Genomic DNA, 6,000 nt, shown 5'->3' with positions numbered 1-6,000 from the left:
TGAAATTAGTTTGGATCAAAGCTGAAAGAATTGACTTTGTTCCCCTTATTCCGCCTTGACTCAGCAAGTGTTTATCCTTTAAAAACACAAAAGATGGTTGAGTGGTTAAGGTCTTAGTCATTATCAACTTTTGTATTATTATTTTGCTTCGAAGCCCCGTTCTTGTATTAAGTTTGATTTGGATGTGAACCAGTTTCATTTAGATATTGTCTGGCTCAAAGCCAAAATACCTGACCTTGTGCTCCTTATTCCCTTTTGACTGGGCACTTGATTTTGTGTTCTTAACATCAGGATGGCCTGAGAGGTTAAGGCGTTGGACTTTACATCCAATGGACATATGTCCTCATGGGTTCGAACCTCACTCCTGGTAGATAATTCTTTGAGTTGGATCTTATCAATTGTCTTTTCACTCATTTGAATTTTTTGGGGATCAAAGCTGAAAGAATTGACTTTGTTCCCTTTACTCAGCAAGTGTTTATCTTTTAGAAACACAAAAGATGGTTTAGTGGTTAAGTGATTATCAACTTATTCATTTTTTCTATTTGCTTCGAAACCCCGTTCATACCTTAAGGGAACATTTTGACATTTGCCATATGGTTAGTGAGAAAGTCCACATTGCAAATGTATGGTCCCTTAAGATGTCCGACAACTTTTCTAAAATTCGCGGACGGCGTCAGGCCGAGCGGCAGGGCCGGATCTTCCATGAAGTCATCTAACGAAGTCTCTCTGACTTTCTGTTTCCGTTTTATAAAATGTTCACATTTTGGTCATTTTTCCACTCTTCCGGTAAATCCCACAAGAGGGCGAATGGAATCATATTGCAAATGTACAAAACATCACCAATCACGACGTGGCCTTATCTCCTAAACGGAAAAGATTTCGAAGACGAAACTTGGTGAGCATATGTTTGGCATAATGGGCAGTTGGCCCCGAACAAGATGGCGTCTAGGCCTCAACGGTTTTTGAGTTATGCCCATTTTCTGGGATTAAAGGTTAAAGATGAAAATAGAGCAATAATTTTTGCACTTCACGTCAAAGTAAAGGAACCTACGGTGTCAATAAAAAAATAACTAAATCAAATCAAATCAAATTTTATTTGTCACATACACATGGTTAGCAGATGTTAATGTGTGTAGCGAAATGCTTGTGCTTCTAGTTCCGACAATGCAGTAATAACCAACAAGTAATCTAGCTAACAATTCCAAAACTACTACCTTATAGACACAAGTGTAAGGGGATAAAGAATATGTACATAAAGATATATGAATGAGTGATGGTACAGAGCGGCATAGGCAAGATACAGTAGATGGTATTGAGTACAGTATATACATATGAGATGAGTATGTAAACAAAGTGGCATAGTTAAAGTGGCTAGTGATACATGTATTACATAAAGATGCAGTAGATGATATAGAGTACAGTATATACATATACATATGAGATGAATAATGTAGGGTATGTAAACATTATATTAGGTAGCATTGTTTAAAGTGGCTAGTGATATATTTTACATCATTTCCCATCAATTCCCATTATTAAAGTGGCTGGAGTTGAGTCAGTGTGTTGGCAGCAGCCACTCAATGTTAGTGGTGGCTGTTTAACAGTCTGATGGCCTTGAGATAGAAGCTGTTTTTCCGTCTCTCGGTCCCAGCTTTGATGGACCTGTACTGACCTCGCCTTCTGGATGATAGCGGGGTGAACAGGCAGTGGCTCGGGTGGTTGTTGTCCTTGATGATCTTTATGGCCTTCCTGTGACATCGGGTGGTGTAGGTGTCCTGGAGGGCAGGTAGTTTGCCCCCGGTGATGCGTTGTGCAGACCTCACTACCCTCTGGAGAGCCTTACGGTTGCCATTTATCTATCGTAATTTAAGAGAAATCGTACAATGTCAAATTGGTGATGTTCAAAAATAGGTGTTGTTTTATTTTAAGTTACAGATCCAGTTGCAGTGTGTCCATTCGAATCTTATTGAAGTGTGCTTCGGAGCTCTGCGAGATTTCTGTGATTTTCTGTGATTTTCTGAAATAACACACACTCACTAAACCTGATTGCTGTAAATAAGTCAGTTCTTAACGTAAAGACCTAAAACTCAAAAGTCTATAAGTGCCTACCCCAAGGAGGATATGTGTTCACTTTCAGCTTCCTGTGTAAACCGGAAGTGCCTTAAAATGGTGTCATAGGTGCTGTTTTGAAGGGTTAAAAAAGTCTGATCTTTTCAAAACTTCATATGTGTTATTAGGCAACCCTCATGAACTGTAAATCAGTCATTTCTCCCAATAGATGTCAAAGAAAAGCTCTCTCAACACACACACACACAGCAAGGATGGAGTGACAAAGTGCTGTGCTTAAAGACACTCAGAGCCTACAATAGCATTACCATAATCTCTAGGCTGTGCCGACGAGATGCCCCGCTTGACCGTAGCTCGCTCAGTCTAAGCACAACGACCATGAGAAAAAGTAGGCCCATAATGAAGCCTGGCCCTAATTTTCATTTGCTTTTGGGTGACAGTGGGAGAATCTTTAGGGTGAGAAGCACAATTTGACCTCAGGAACGTTCCTGAGATGCCCCTAAATTCAACCTGAAGACTATGTAGGTTATGAATGTCTTATGAACCTATCTTCGATGACAATCCATCAGGCCACTATGAGGTCTGCCTGTGTTGAATCTAAGCTTCCTGGAGCAACCGGAAGGGGTTAAAATCACCCTAAAAGTGTTTTTCCATACCCAACCAGCAGTTTGTGATAAATAGTGCATTCAACCCTGTGTAAATCGGTCAGTTTTTAACGTAAACACTTAAAACTCTGTCTTCTGTAAAGGCATACCCGAATCAGGATATGTGTTTACTTATAACTTCCTGTGCCAACCGGAAATGCCTTAAATGGTGTCATAGGGGCTGTTTCGAAGGGTTAAAAAGGTCAGATCTTTTCAAAACTTCATATGTGTGATTAGGCAAGCCCCATGAACTGTAAATCAGTCATGTCTCCCATAAAATTTTCAAGAAAAAATCACACACACACAGCTAGGACAGAGGGACACAGTGTGGTGCGTAGAGACAGACAGTGCCTGCAATAGTTACCTTTGTTCAAACTAAAAAAGAACCGTCAGACCTAGAGTTCTGAAACTTTAGAAACCTGTTCTAAACCTCAGGTCGATAATGCGTGGTGAGTTACTTGGCTCTAGAAGGTTCTCGGACCGAGAAACAGCCTCGTACATTTGCAATGACTTCAATTCATTTTGATCATTACGAAAATGACGACATTTAGAAAAGTCCCAGAGTCGCAAGACTAGGTGCATTGAAACCAGCTCGGCCCATAGAGACGGACCCCAACGTTTCTGTCCGATAGCTCATTCAAGGACCCCGTAGCAAGGCATGGAAAAAAAGTGGATTTTTAGCACCAATTAAGGTCTTGCTCGGGCACCGTATGACCTATCGAGCCGAAACTCGGGATTCGGGGTCGCCTCACATAGGCCTACACATAATGTCAGGACTGGACCCGCAGCTAGAACATAACTATGTGTTTTACGTTTTTATTATGTTTTAAACTGAAGGCGCTGTGAATTATGGGCCTGCTCTGAAATATGTGATAGTTGGCTTCTAAACGAGTTGGAAAATGTGGGTTTGGTGTCAGATGGTATCAGTTTGGTGTCAGAATGACATCTAATTGACTGATGGACACTGACTTGCTAGTTGACTTTTGTACATTTGCAATATGTTTAAACAGAGAGGGACCATCACAAAAATGGCATTATGAAATCAACAGTCTCCAGACCGTGCCGAGTTCAACGAGACACCCCACTTGACCGTAGCTCGCTCTGAGTGCAGCAACCGTGAAAAAAGCAGGCTCAAAATGAAGCCTGGCCCTAAATGTAATTTGTATTAAGTATGATTTGAATGTCAACAAGTCTCATTTAGATATTGTCTGGTTCAAAGCTAAAATAACTGACTGTGTGCTCCTTATTCCATTTTGACTGGGTACTTGATTTTGTGTTCTTCACATCAGGATGGCCGAGAGTTGAAGGCGTTGGACTTAAGAGCCAATGAACTGTGCTCGCTTGGGTACCAACCCCATTCCTGGAAGAAGTTGCCTTGGATGTAATCAACCCTCCTTCCACTCATCTACATTCAGCGTGGATGAAATCTGAAAGAAATTACTTTGACAAATTCTTCCATTTTGACTCAGCTCGTTTTAATCTTGTAGAAACACTTGGATGGCAGAGTGTTTAAGGTGTTAGACTCATGATCGAAATTAAAATGCTCTTGTTGGTTCCAAACCTACATCTGGTAGAAAGCTTGATTTGGATGTCAACAAGTCTCATTTAGATATTGTCTGGCTCAAAGCCAAAATAACTGACTGTGTGCTCCTTATTCCATTTTGACTGGGCACTTGTTTTATTATTCATTACGTCAGGATGGCTGAGAGGTTAAGGCGTTGGACTTAAGATCCAGTGAACATATGTCCTCGTGGGTTTGAATCCCACTCCTGGTATAAGTCTATCTTTGATTTGGATATTATCAATTGTCCTTTCACTCATTCAGATTTTGTTTGGATAATAGCTGAAAGAATTGATTGTGTTCCCCTTATTCCGCCTTGACTCAGCAAGTGTTTATCCTTTAAAAACACAAAAGATGGCTAAGTGGTTATGGTGTTAGAGTCATTATCAACTTAATTATTATTCTTCTTGCTTCGAAACCCCATTCTTGTATTAAGTTTGATTTGCATGTCAACAAGTCTCATTTAGATCTTGTCTGGCTCAAACCCAAAATAACTGACTGTGTGCTCCTCATTCCAATTTCACTGGGCTCTTGATTGTACTTTACACCAGGATGGCTGAGTGGTTTCGACTGTTGGAATAAAAATCCATTGAATGCTATCTTCTTGTGGGTACCAACCGCATTCCTGGAAAAAACTTACTTTGGATGTAATCAACCCACCTTTCATTAATTTCCAATTAGCGTGGATCAAATCTGAATGAACTGACTATGACAAGATCTTCTACTTTGACTCAGCTCTTGTTAGTCTTTTAGAAACACCTGGATGTCAGTGTGTTTAAGGCGTTAGACTCACGATCTAAATTAAAATGTTCTTGTTTGTTCCAAACCTACATCTGGTAGAAAGTTTGATTGGGATGTAATCAAGTTTCATTTACATATTGTCTGGATCAAAGCCAAAAGATCTAACTGTGTGTTCCTTATTCCATTTTGACTGCGCCCTTGATTTTGTGTTTATAACACCAGGATTGCCGAGAGGTTAAGGCGTTGGACTTAAGATCCAATGGACATATGTCCTCGTGGGTTCGAACCCCACTCCTGGTATGAGTTCTTCTATCATTTGGATGTAATCAATTGTCCTTTCACTCATTTTAAATTTCTTTGGATGAAAGCTGAAAAAATTGTCTTTGTTCCCGTTATTCCGCCTTCAAGTATTTATCCTTTAAAAACACAAATGATACCTAAGTGATTATGGTGTTAGAGTCATTATCAACTTAATTATTATTCTTCTTGCTTCGAAACCCCATTCTTGTATTAAGTTTGATTTGCATGTCAACAAGTCTCATTTAGATCTTGTCTGGCTCAAACCCAAAATAACTGACTGTGTGCTCCTCATTCCAATTTCACTGGGCTCTTGATTGTACTTTACAGCAGGATGGCTGAGTGGTTTAGACTGTTGGAATAAAAATCCATTGAATGCTATCTTCTTGTGGGTACCAACCGCATTCCTGGAAAAAACTTACTTTGGATGTAATCAACCCACCTTTCATTCATTTCCAATTAGCGTGGATCGAATCTGAATGAACTGACTATGACAAGATCTTCTACTTTGACTCAGCTCTTGTTAGTCTTTTAGAAACACCTGGATGTCAGTGTGTTTAAGGCGTTAGACTCACGATCGAAATTAAAATGTTCTTGTTTGTTCCAAACCTACATCTGGTAGAAAGTTTGATTGGGATGTAATCAAGTTTCATTTACATATTGTCTGGATCAAAGCCAAAAGATCTAACT

General features: G+C 39.9%; 2 non-coding genes across 2 annotated transcripts; both read left to right on the top strand.

Moving 5' to 3' along the window:
• Window positions 1-4,403: 4,403 nt before the first annotated feature.
• trnal-uaa (transfer RNA leucine (anticodon UAA)) lies at window positions 4,404-4,486 on the top strand. The gene has a single exon. It is a non-coding gene; the product is annotated as a tRNA-Leu (tRNA).
• Window positions 4,487-5,230: 744 nt separating this feature from the next.
• Window positions 5,231-5,313, top strand: trnal-uaa (transfer RNA leucine (anticodon UAA)). The gene has a single exon. It is a non-coding gene; the product is annotated as a tRNA-Leu (tRNA).
• The last annotated feature ends 687 nt before the right edge of the window (window positions 5,314-6,000 follow it).

The sequence above is a fragment of the Oncorhynchus clarkii genome, chromosome 18 (assembly GCF_045791955.1).
Source record: "Oncorhynchus clarkii lewisi isolate Uvic-CL-2024 chromosome 18, UVic_Ocla_1.0, whole genome shotgun sequence".
Taxonomy (NCBI): Eukaryota; Metazoa; Chordata; class Actinopteri; order Salmoniformes; family Salmonidae; genus Oncorhynchus; species Oncorhynchus clarkii.
This window is presented reverse-complemented; position numbering and strand designations above follow the sequence as displayed.